Here is a 14226-nt window from a genome sequence, read left to right as displayed (position 1 = left end):
ACTAAGACCTTTCTGAAATGACTTCTAGAAATGAGAGGTAAACTGAGGACCTCTATCTGAGATGATAGACAAAATAACCCCATGCAACCTCAAAATTTCATTGATATAAAGCCTGAAATAGTCCTCTACTGAATCTGTAGTCTTGACCGTTAAAAAGCGAGAAGACTTAGTCATCCTACAAACTATCACCCAAATTCAGTGATGCTGTCTACGAGTACGAGGTAACCCTGTGATGAAATCCATATTGATCACAACCCACTTCGAAGTAGGAATATCGATCTCTTGGGTCATACTTTCTTGTTTCTGATGTTCTACCTTGACTTGATTGCAATTGGGCCACTTATTCACTAAACTGCTATGTCACTCTTCATGGCATTCCACCAATAGACTTCCCGCAGATCGCGGTACGTCTTAGTGACACCTGGGTGAATAGAATATCTGGAGTTATAGGCTTCCGCAAGGATATGCTTTGTCAACTCACGCACATCAGGAGCACACAACCTACCCTGGTAGCAAAGTACACCATCTCCCCCTTGGGAGAAAACCTCCACTCTCTTATTGTGGACTGCATTCTTAAGTTCAAGAAAAATAGGATCAGTGTCTTGCTTTTCCTTAACCTCCACTACAAAAGAAGATTTTTCCGCATTCTAAACTGTTACACCACTATCTTATATGCTCTTAAGGCGAACTCCTAAACGATCAAGCCTGTGAACATCCTTCACTAGCTCCCTCCTTTCGTTCCTCAATGGGGGCTACACAAACCTTAGATAATCTACTAAGAGCATCTGCTACTACATTCGCCTTATTAGGATGATAATGCACGCTCATACCATAATCCTTAAGGAACTCAAGTCATCTCCTTTGGCAAATATTCAACTCTATCAGGGTGAACACATACTGAAAGCTCTTATGGTCAGTGAACACATTAATATGAACACCATACAAGTAGTGTCTCCATATTTGGAGTGAAAACACCACCGCTGCAAGATCGAGCTCATGAGTTGGATATTTATTCTCATACACCTTAAGTTGTCTAGAAGAATACCTTATAATCTTATCTCGATGCATCAACACACAACCTAGGCCAACTCTATATGCATCATAATAGATTACATAATCATTTGAACCCTCTGATAGAGTCAAGACAGGAGTTGTAGTCAATCTTGTTTTCAATTCTACAAAGCTTTTCTTACAATGATCTGACGATTGAAAATTGACCATCTTCTGAGTCAACCTAGTCAATGGTAAGGCTATGGAGGAGAATCCTTCCACGAACCTTCTATAAGAACCTGATAGACCTAAGAAACTTCTTATATCTACTGCATAGGTAGTTCTGGCCATTGTTTCACTGCTTTTATTTTCTATGAATCCACTCAGATCCCTTCGCTTGATACAATGTGACCAAAGAAAGCAACGGATTGCCACTAGAACTCACATTTGCTGAACTTAACGAATAACTGGCAATCCTTGAAAGTCTGTAAAACAATTCTCAAATGATTCGCATGTTCTTCCTCATTCTTAGAGTAAATGAGGATGTCATCAATGAAGACGATATTGAACAAGTCCAAGTACTATTTGAATTCTCTGTTCATCAAATCCATGAAAGCTAAAGGAGCATTGGTTAGTCCAAACGACATAAATACAAATTCGTAATGACCATAACAAGTTCTAAAGGCTGTTTCGAAATATCACTATCTCTGACACTAAGCAGATGATAACCTGATCTGAGGTCTATCTTTTAGAAGTGACTAGCACGCTGAAGTTGGTCAAAAAAGTAATCAATCCTGGGGATGGTATACTTATTCTTGATTGTGACCTTGTTCAATTGTGTATTGTGAATGCACATTCTGAGAGAACCATCTTTCTTTGTTATAAGCAACATTAGTGCACCCCATGGAGAAATAATAGGTCTGGCGAAACCCTTATCTACAAGGTCTTTCAATTGCTCTTTCAGTTCCTCAAGCTATGCTGGAGCCATTCTGTAAGAAGGAAAAAAAATAGGCTGGGTATATGGAAGGAGATCAATTCCAAAGTCGATTTTCCTTTCGGGAGGGACTCCAGGAATATCTTCTGGAAATACTTCTGCAAACGCACATACTACTGGAACTGACTCAAGAGTTGTGGTTTCAGAGCTAGAATCCTTAACCCGAACTAGATTATAGAGATGACCGTTTGAGATCACCTTTTTGGCCTTAAGGTAAGAAATGAATCGACCCATAGGCGCTAAGCTACTACCCTTCCATTCTAGGATTGATTCATTTGGAAACTAGAAACGAGCAATCCTAGTTCTACAATCGACTAAGGCATAACAAGTTTGTAACCAATCCATTCCTAGAATTACATCGAAGTCTACCATTTCTAACTCTACAAGATCTACTGGGGTGACTTACTGAGATACTGTGACAAGGCAATTTTTGTATACCCGTCTTGCAATAACTGGTTCACCAATTAGAGTAGAGACAGAAAAAGGTTCTGAGAAAGTTTTTAAACTAACACTAAATTGGACTGCTGTGTAAGAGTTACAAAAGAAAGAGTATCCCCTGGATATAACAATGTATAAACGTCAAGGTCAAAGCTCGTAATGTGCCAGTTATTACATCAAGAGAACCTTCCTTCTCCTGGCGAGCCATAAGAGCATACAAACTGTTTTGACGCTGACCACCACCTATACCTGATGATTTACCCTGCTGAGTTAGGCGACTTGCTGGTGCTGCTGAAGTTGTAGACTGAGCTCTACCATTACTTCCTTCTTGACCCTATCTAGAAGGAAAATTCCTCAACCTGTTACTACAATGACCGCACCTAAAACATCCCTCCTTTCCTGCAAGACACTCGCCCGGATGGTTCTTACCACATTTAGGGCAAGTGGGGTAAGTCTTGGTGCTTTAACACTTTCCTGAGATTTAGAGCCTGGTGCTCTACCCTTATGGTCATACCTGTTCTTGGAGGATGGAACACTAGATGATGAAGGGGCGAGAGTTGAAAATTTATGCTGACTCTGTGTGAGATTTCCACCACCTGATTTTTGCTGAGAATAGTCATAGTTCCCATTCCTAGCCTTCTTATTCTCCTTAGCCTGTTCCCTAAGCTTATCACCCTCAACCTGTTGAGCATGTGTCATAAGCCCAGAGATGTTCATATCTCCAAGTAACATAGCACTTCTCCACTCAGTTTTCACAAAATATGACACTCCATACAAAAACTTATTCATCTGAGCCCTAGAGTAAGCAACCATGTGAGGATCATGCCTGGAGAGTTGGTTAAACGTAAGTACATACTCTTGGACTGTCATGTTACCCTGCCTCATGAATTCCTGAGCGTTTTCCTCCCTTAACTCTATTGGGAAAAAACTATCGAGAAAAGTCTTACTAAATCAATCCCAAGTGATAGGGGACACATTTTCACCCCTATTTTTCTTCCACTAAGTGTACGAAATAAAAGCAACATCTTTAAACTGGTATGATGCCAACTCAACCGATCATTCCCCGTGACTTGCATTACCTCAAAAATTTTATGGATCTCATCCAAGAAATTCTAAGGATCCTCATTAGCTTGCGATTCTAAGAACTCAGGCGGATTCATCCTAATAAAGTCATGGACCCTTGCTGCTACTGATCCACCATTTTTATTCACACGAGCTTGAACGCGATTGTTCTGGTTATTCATACTCTGAGCCAACATTTGCCTGGCATTTTTGAACTCAGCATTGAAGACTCCTTATCTGGGGCTGGAGGAACTGCGTTTGCATTTCTGGCATTCGCGTTCCTAGCGTTAGCTCTACGAGGAGGCATGATCTGAAAAATAGAATATCAAGTTAGAGTGGAATAAGATCATACCTTACGCACGATAAGTGTAATAAGAAATTGAGGTTTTTCTTAAAACACTTTGTAGCCTCCATCTCATTAGATGTGGTGCACTTCACACCCATGAAAAGGACTCTACTTAGTGCGGCTTTTTAGACATCGTATGACTCTTGAACCTAGTGCTCTTATACCAAGTTTTGCCATGCCCCGATCTACCTCCGAGACGCGGACACATAACCTAGGCCACAAGTGATCCCAAGCTAACCCTGCTGGCATGATCATGAGCATACTAAAGAATATAAACTGATGCAGAAGCTAAGTCATATTTTGAATTCAAAAGATGGGGAATAACCATATTAAATAACCGAGATATTTGAAATTAATGAGTTTAATAGAAAGAAATATTATCTCAATACTAAGCTAAAACTAACTATGTCTGAAAATAGCCTCTAAACCTTACTAGAAATACTGGGACAAGACCCAGCTATATCTAGAAAAAACATAAGCAAGAAGAGTAAATACTAAAAATAAACTCATACTGTTGTCCTCGGAGAATGAGGACTAACCACTGAATCTGCTGAATTGAAGATTGGAAATCGATCTATGCGTGATCAGAATGTTGAGAACCTTAACATACATCACGAGATAATGTAGCGCACGTATGCGTCAGTACTCGAAAGGTATTGAGCATGTAGGATAAAATAAAGCTGAAATAAAACATAACTAAACAAGCACAAAAACAAGTATAATAATCTGAACATGATATAGAGAATTCTGAGCTAACTGAATGCAATGACCAATTTATAACATGCTGAAACTGGATACTGAGTATACTAATAAATGGTCAATGCAAGAGAGTCTGACTGAACTGTGGGAGCTACTAATAACCGATAATATAACCACATAAGCTAAATGTTGAGACTGATGTATACCCCTATGGAGGAGGACCCAATATACCCTGCCAAAGGTATAAAAGGCATGCTGGCGTGATCACTAAACTGATTGCCCACAAAGGGGACTTACAACCTACTTGTCAAGTAGTTCTGGGACTACTTGGGTACGCTGAACCCTAGTCTAACTCGGTATTATCCTACTCCCATGAATTATATAATTAACTGATTATGATTGAGTTTCGGTAAATACTGGATAGCTCAAATATGAAGATGCAAACTGAGAATGCAAGAATTAATTTGGTACTTATGCATTAATAACTGAGGAATGTATATCTTAAGTAACTGAAATATTTGACCTAGCATGCGTAATTCAAGAACTAAAAAGAATATATAGCTTGGGTTCTGAAATTCATGCAATAAACTGAATAATAACATGATAATCTTATTTGGAACATATAACTAATAAGTTAATGAAGTTATGTTGAAGTTCTAGAAACCCTATGTCTAATCACAATATGGGAATCAAGAATCATATTGAAAACTAGGGACCCAATGGGTGAAAGGAACCCACAACTGAAATCCCACATACCTGGTGATGAAATTCACGGAAAAAATATTCAAATTTTGTGGCTGGAACTGCTGGAACCTTGCTGCGTTCTTGAACTAGGGTTCTTGACTATTTTCTCCTTTCTTGGTTCTAATTTTCTATGTTTTTGAATAATAATATGACTTACATAAGTTTTAGTTATGTTTCTAGGCTTAAATTGACTAAAATCTGATGATTTAGGGTCAAAAAGACGTATCTTAGGTTTTAAACGAAGTGGGAAAGACCAAAGGACCCGTGGGAAAGTTGTTGTTAGACTAAATGACGACATGGACAGACGGTCCGTAGTTCTAACGACGGTCCGTCGTTTAGTCCGTAGGTTGGGCCTGTTCGACATGCCTTTACTAAAGTGGGTATAACTTTTTACTCGAAGGTCGGATTTTAGCAAGGTCGGTGGCTAAAGAAATATAATTAAATTATATATCCTTTGGTATGTAACGGGACACATAATTAATTTTTTGCTGAGACTTATCATCATTTGAAGTTTACCCAACTGTATTTTCTCCTAACTGTCTGCCATTTCTTATCTACGGTCAGACCTACGGACCGTAGGTCCATCTATGGACCGTGCTGGTTATCCATCTTGTTAGAGAGTGGGTGAATGGGGTGTCGATTGACGGTCACGGACTATGGACCGTAGTCTGACCTAAGGACCGTAGGTCCATCCGTAGATCATGACTTACCAAATTTTTCATGGGCTGAGATTTTGGGATTTTTTGACCTCATTGATGGATGTGCAGGACGGACCGTGGGTAAGTCTACGGTCCGTCGAAGGCCCTGTTGGTTGCACCTACAGATTTTTCTGAAAAGCTAGTTTTTGGTCTGTTTTGAGTACATGGTGTTACATGGATCCACTATGTTAACTATTGTCCTATACAGATAGACAGACATAGGATGGTCCTTAGCAACGCGTGGTAAAATGTTGTACCATTACTTAGGTCATAGTGATGGTTGTCGATTACAAAATCTCTCACAAAAACTATATTACTTTCATATATGAGTAAAGATTACTTTTTTATTGAATTTTATTTAATAAACTAAGTTTTTAAAACTATTTTGACAAGATTTAAGTATATTGCTTGTGTGATTATTTCTTTATATTATGTTAAGTATTTCATGAGTTGAGCAGAGCAACGCTAAGTGTTTTTTCTTACTCTTTTGAAGTTTGTGTTTTGTTAATGTTCCAACTCGCATTGTCGTACATTTAATGTACCGATGTGAGTTGGCCTACATCGTATCATGATTCAAACGCAAGTAACCTACATCAGTACCCAGCGACTCGTTGATCCAGCCAAGCACTCAGAGTCAGTGGTGAGACTAATTGCATTCCGGAGGACCCTTTTATTGCATTCTAGAATTATTATTTATAGAATGATATGGGGTTTATCCCAACATTCATCTTAGTATTATAGAAGTTTCATAGAGTAGATAGTTAGTGAGATAATCCACTTTTGAGTCTCTCTTTATCTTGCATTTAAGATATTCTATTTTTGAGACTTAAGTGTTACTTTGGCTAAGATATTTATTTAAGTTATTTTATGCGAATGTTTCCCGCGTTACCTCAAGTTAAATCTTTCGCTGAGATAAGTAAGCCTGACCTATGGTCCGCTCAAGGACAACAATGGTCATTGGATGTCGGCGACGTCCAGGATTTATGCTTTGGGTTTGACATCATCAATCACATCAATAATTGAATAAGTGTGAATATCACTAGGTTGTTTTATTCATTACATGTTGATGCTAACGATTTTGATAGCCATACCTGTGATTTTGAGGAGATCTCCTGAAAAGTTTGCGCACATTGAAGGTCTTCATTTGAATGAAATTTAACTAACCACTTTCAACATACCCTAGAGATCTTTTGATCGCCAATAATGGTGAACCTAAAATAATAGGAACCTCCACATCAAATTTGACAATCTAGAATAACAAAATTAGCTGGAAAGATAAATCGATCAACCTTAATCAATATGTCATAAAGTATTCCAACAGCGTGTTTAATATATCGGTCCGCTATTACAAGACACATTGTTGTAAATCTTGGTTCGCCCAGCCCAATTTGTTTGAAGATTGCATGTGGCCTCAAGTTTATATTTGCCCCAAAATCACATAATGCTTTGGAAAACTGAAGCATACCAACAGTATATGGGATAGTGAATGTCCCTAGAACCGACTTCATTGTAGTCACATTGTTAGTCATAATGGCACTATAATTAAGTGAAACTTCAATTGTTTCGAATTCCATGCTTCTCTTCATAGTGTCCAGCTCCTTTAGTAATTTACATATTCCGTTATCTCCAACAATGTTTCAACTAAATGAAGATTTACAGAAAATGTCATGACCGTTGATAGAAATTTCATGAACTTTTTATCTTAATTTATCTTTTTCAGACATTGACGGGGTGGAGGATTTATTTTGTAAAGAGGTTGCACTAGATTTGGAGAAGATGTAGCCCTTTCATTTGTTTTTATGCAACTCTTTCTTGGGGCGCTCATTTTTTGGTGCTTAATCAGACCTCTATTCCTCAATTATGTCTTTCTCTTTTTTAATAAGAATTTGTACCATCATTAACCCTCACATTACCAATTTCTACCTTCCCACATTGAGTAACAATCGCCAAATCCTTGTCATTGTCGGCCCTCAAACTGGTTATGCACTTAAGTTGGGTTTCAATTGTTCTAAAATATGGTTCATTTGACCTTTAAGGTTCTCGATTGCATTTGCATGTGAATTTACCCTATTATTGAATGATAAAAAGTCCACTTTCATTTCCTTAAGCATGTCATAAGATCATTCTACCTTACCTAGGATGTGCGACAAAATGTCATCCACTCATAGTTTGCCTGAACAGCTCAGAAATATGTAGTTGTTGTTTGATTGTGTGTGGTCACTCTTCTTCATTATGTGAGTTCCAACCTTGATTCCTACTTGACTTTAAATATCTCAGGTGACAACCCTCATCAACTCTAGCAACTCTTTTTACATATTTGTGCTCACCAACTAATACGTGTTTAATCAACATCTGTAATTGGTACATCATTTTCTAATATTTTCATCCCGCTCTTTCTCCGTTTCAAGCGGATCTTTTGTCAATCTAATGTTTAAGGTAGATACTTTGTCATCTTGAATGTACCATGCCAATTTATCATTGTCATTTCATGAAGAAGGACTAGTCTACCTCAAATTGTTGTTATTCCCCTTTGAGCCAGGTAGTCATCTAACTCTTTGTTCATTGAATGTAAACTCAAATAAAAAAATTGAAATATTACATTAACCAGAATCCCTGAGTAGGACACAGTAGTAGAAACTTTTGAAATCTCAACCAACTTTCATGAATCAGTTCCTCTTCTACTCGTTTGAAGTTCTGGATCTTGTCACAAAATTTTACCATTTTAGAAGGTGAAAAGAATCTTATGTAGAATGCCTCGTGGGCTCTTCCCATGCCGCAATGGATTCCATTGGTAGACCTTGCAGAAACTTGGTTGCTTCAGCCATCAAAGAAAAAGGGAACAACCAGAGCCGAATTTATTATTGTGAAATATTCTTGAGTGAAAATGGACTACATATATCTAAAAAGATCCAAATGTTTTCATGGGGGTTATCATGATCCATCCCTCTACATAAACCCTTAGATTTCAAGAGTTTCAACATTAAGCTAGTGACATGGAAGATAGCATTCCCCAAAATCGAAGGTAAGTGAATAGAAACTACACTCCACAGTTGAGATTCATTGGCATGATTGAAATCACAAACATAATCTTGGTAACTAAGTTTGTTCCCAATGCTTCCAGTTGCAGTCATCTAGTAACCTGATCACAAAAATCTCACACCACAAGATAACAATTCAGACTTCAAAACGCCACTCTCTAGCAGCAACACCATTGTTATAAATGTTGAGCTACACCTCATCCAATACTAGGTGTGGACGATCGTAATCTAGGATAAAACCAAACAAATGAGTTGGGGTCAAAAACACTTGCAGAGGTATGAATCGAATTCAGATATGAAGTTATAAATGCGATCTAATTGGTTGTAGGAATAGAAATTATCGAAAATATTTTGATAAATCAAAGGGTGATATAAATTTCATATCTGGGGATTGTTTTGTCAATTAGAAATTAAAAAAATTATGAACAATAGGAGGTAATCAAGTAATTAAGATGTACATGGCAATATGACCGAACAAGTTTCAACTTCACTAAATGGGTGATCAATAAGTAATAAATTATCCAAATACTAGTGTGTAGGCTAGAAACTGGATGCACTAGCTTTTTCTCGAACAACTATAACGGTTCATGCGAGTTTTGTTGAACATTAACAAGCACAACCTCGAGCTAGATAGGAAAGATCAATTATAGAATTCGCTCTCTTTAGATGAATCCACACCAACCCAATAACTACAAATGTTGATTTATAACCTTGACTTTATACCCCTCTCTCAAACAAGCATAACATACTAAACTAGAACTTAAATCACCATTCCCACTTAAAAACATCAATAACATCAATGATGCTTGACACCCATAAGAAAAATTAGACAATTGGTCACATAGTCAAACCCCTAGAAAAGGGGTCCTAAATACATGTCATAAAAATAAAAAATTTAATGTATATTATATTCTCCATAGTTGGGTATGAATCTCCAAGTCCATACAATGATTCAATGTAGCTTCAATTCCAAAACGGATTCAGAAACTACTCAAACAAGGTTAAATTTGTTGCGCTCCAAGCATACACACCGGGAGTGATAGGCACTCAAGAACCATTATTTGCCTCAAGCGAACCATTGTGGTTGCTTACTACTCAGCAGAAGAGTTTACTCAATAATATAAATTCATGTACTAAACTAGAATATTATAAAGGAAAACATTCAACTACAAAATAAGTCAACTCAGATCTTACATACAACACAATCAAATATCAAGAATGATGAACAAATAACTATCTCTATATGAAGACTTTAAATCTATGACGGATGTCGGGACAAAACCCATGATGATCCGAACAACTGAAAATATTGAAATAATGTAAAATGGATCCTCTCAAAAGAAAGGAGGCTCACCCAATGACTTTGAATGCTCAAATCGATCAATGAGGTGTTGGATGTTGATCCTGGTTTCCTATATCAATATCAAAAAATTTGGGGTAAATGACGTTAGCACATTGAATAAACGAGCATACAAGGGGAAATTAACCATGGCATAAGATTGAACTGAATTCTGAAAGAAAAACTTACATCATCTTTACTCAACTTGTGCACACTCAACTTAATGCTTAAAGAAACAACAATGAATATGTTGTTTAAATAAAGCATATAAAACATTAGATGAAAACTAAGTGTATTGTAAAATACAATAACAACTCAATTTATATATGATAAATAATAATATAACTTTGTGGGATTTTCTCTAAATGACAACCATCACTATGAGCTATGTGATGACACAACATCTCCCCCAAGCTTCCAGAACTATCCTATAACTTGCTATTATTAAAAATGCCTCAACTAAGTGGACCCTTTAGTCTGTAATAATATCATTAAGTAACTATCTAAGAAGTATGAAATTTTTTACCCAAGATGGCTACATGGTTTATGGATACTTGAGTTATTATGAACTCGTCGCCATATCGTTGGTCAATACTACTCCCAAATTACACCACTCATATGCTTAGAACATAACTCGTTCTCTCTAATTTGACGTTATTACTCAAAAAGCATATCTCTTAAAAGATATGGGCCTCAAAAATAATCATGAAAAGACATTACAACATCAGTGTTTCCTCTCATCTTAAATGTGAAAGAATTTACTCTTTCAGAATACGTAGTCCCGTTATAGAATTTTAAACAAAATTCATATGGCTCTACTTTCACACTCGGGTGCTAGACACTAGATGAGACCGGCATCGCTAACCTCTTAGAGCTCGCAGACAAGCCTCTTCTTACCTTTCATTACAATCATACAGTTGAAAAATTTAAAACTTTTTAAATTTACTGAAGTGTACTTAGACTTCATATAATTCATGTATAAGAGTGATATACTAATAGCTCAAAATAAACAACCATCTATTAACAGATTGAATAATTGAAATGAAGTATTCATCATATCATTAAAAGTTGCAAAATTTGCCTTAATACAAAAGCTTGAACAAATGTTGGGAAGGGAACACTCGGGACACATTCAATAGTTATGTCTAATCTACTAAAGCTAGAAAATAAACCGTAGGCTTCCTCAAACTCAAGAGTACCTACCAAAGTCTAAAGGTACTAGTCCAAACAGCTTCAACTAATCTTCTATCTTCTTCAAGGACTTGCACCTATAAAAACAGTAATTGTATATGGGCTAGTACAATCTTGTACTAAGTATGGGCGTATTCACATAAACACATAAGGACTATGCATGATCAAGGAAAGCTCTTCCTATAACAACATGCCATTTTTGGAAAGTGAAGTCACTTCACTTTTCTAATTCATTATTGATGAATCACGCTATTAATATGACATATTTTTTCCATTTAAAGCACACAACTGATTTTCTATATGAACATAAGACCTTGGAATTATGATCATAATATTAGAACAACTCAAGCAAAATTTAATATTTTTCAGTCTTTTCTTCTTTTTGTTTTGTAGTTCAATGATCTCCTTTGATCCTAAGTTTTACTTACTAGTGAAATGATTTATTGTAGTCCCATTGCTACAATGAATCAAGAAAGTAATCCAATAGACTAAGAAAATGATTGGACTACACTACTCACAAGTTATTCTTTCGTTTCTTGTTAATTTAGGCATGAAGTCTTTATAAACCAATCTTTATTGGCTATGCCCATTATTTGATCTTTTGAATAATATAAAGATGCTGGTTCATACTCCAATTGATGATTCATTATGTTTTGCTCCCTTTATTGGCACAAGCCAATAATTGTTAAAAATTCATTCTTATCAAACACTGATGATCTAATATACTTATGCTTTTGTTTACTTAGTTCACTTTGAACTTACATTTATTCTTCTTTGATCTCATGTTCACTTTGAGCATGCTAGGTTGACTTAGGATATTCTTTTAAGACTTCCATTGGGATCTTTCTGTTCAATGACAAAGAATGACTTACATCATTACTCAGTCTAACCTCACCCTTTGGTCATCCTATCCGAACACCCCTCATCTTCCTCGTTCTTTCTTTCTTTCTTTCTTACTTTTTTATAAAAAATCTATAGAATTTAATCGACAAAGATCATGTGACCTAACATGCAATCCAGTGTATTCCCCACACTGAAAAGAGGTGGATCACCGGCAAAAGTGAAACCGAATACTTCCTAGCTTTCATAGGTGGATCAACTATGTAGTAACCTATGCTGGCGACATAGTTACAAGACTTGGAGAATTTGGAGACCCTTATCCACCTTGGTGGTAGTCTCATCTCATGAAGCTTACATTTGCTTACACAAGCTCATTACTAGTTTATCGGTGTTTAGCTCAATTTATTATACTTTACAACTTTTATAGTTGACTCATACATTATGGAAGCTTGCTTCTAGTATGAGGTTTTCTTAGAACAATGGATGAATTTTCATCCCTTTCTATACTTGATGAATGTGAAATTACATCTTACCTTATCATTGTGGTGTGAATGAGACTTGTCTCGCGATTTCTAACACCCTCTTATATGAGTATGTTTAACATAATTGTTTAGGTGCAAGTAAGACTTCTCTCACTTCCTTTAACAACCCATCTAGGTCAATTTCATAAATCATAAGCTTTTAGTTCTTTCATCACTCACCTTATCTTGTTCAATGTTATTTGGTAGTCTTGTTCCATTCTTTATGAAAGTTATAAGGACTTATTCAATGTGCTACTATGTTAACAAGTTCATTTAGATAGGGTATGTTGGGACTTGTCCCTATCATTGGCATACCTTAGGTTATGAGTTCATTGAGTTACATCTTTTCAAGTTAATCTTTAACATGTATTTGGCCTTACAGGAAATAACATAATTTACATTGGCCATATAAGATTGGTATGACTTGGTCATTGGCCAATTATGTTACATATTTTGGAAATAATATTGCTGGCCAATTAATTGGCTTAAACCAAACATTGACTAAATACTTGTCATGATATTATCAACACCAACATTTAATTATAAGAAAAATTCAGTGCTTAATTTGTCCAAGTTATAAAGTTAATTTGGCATTGAAGATTTATTAATTTGCTTTGATTCACATATTTTTTATTCTTGGAAACATTGCATTACAAACACTTACAAACATATCTACTGTAAACACAAGCAGTAATCGAAACCTTCATTCTTTTCACATAGGAGACTGAATTTCATAAACGATTTATAACAATTTCATCTTCTCGAAGACAATTAGGCATCAATCATACGAATGTAACCTATAGGTCCCATTCGACATTATCAAATCACAGAAACCTACACATAATGATCAGTTAGCACCACATACCAACAACATGCTCGAGATATGAATTATACATACTACTAGAATTGGAAATAGGGAGAACTAAGGAAATGAACATTCGACAATTTCAATGGATAGTTTTGGTTTTCTTTAGTTAAAAATGTTTGAAAAGCCTAGTGGGTAAAGGAACCAAATATAGTAACCCATACCTTACTTTATAATTGAATCTACGAAGATCACCCTGTACTTTGCATGAAAATCTTGAAGAAATTGCCTTGAAATCGTCTAAGGAGAACCGAGAGTATTTTTCTCTTTTTCTAAGTCTTACGAACTGAATATTGACTAATTCAACTAAGATAATTAACCTAATTAAAAATATCAATTAACTAATTACCAAAAAGTCCCTCATAAATTGACAAAAAATAGGACAACATTTAACTTAGCCAAATTCTAAAAATTTGCTAAGGGGGTTCGGGTTATACCATGAATTCACCTTAATTAATTAA

The sequence above is a fragment of the Solanum pennellii genome, chromosome 1 (genome assembly GCF_001406875.1).
Source record: "Solanum pennellii chromosome 1, SPENNV200".
Taxonomy (NCBI): domain Eukaryota; kingdom Viridiplantae; phylum Streptophyta; class Magnoliopsida; order Solanales; family Solanaceae; genus Solanum; species Solanum pennellii.
The sequence above is the reverse complement of the archived record's forward strand: the minus strand, read 5'-3'. Positions refer to the sequence as shown.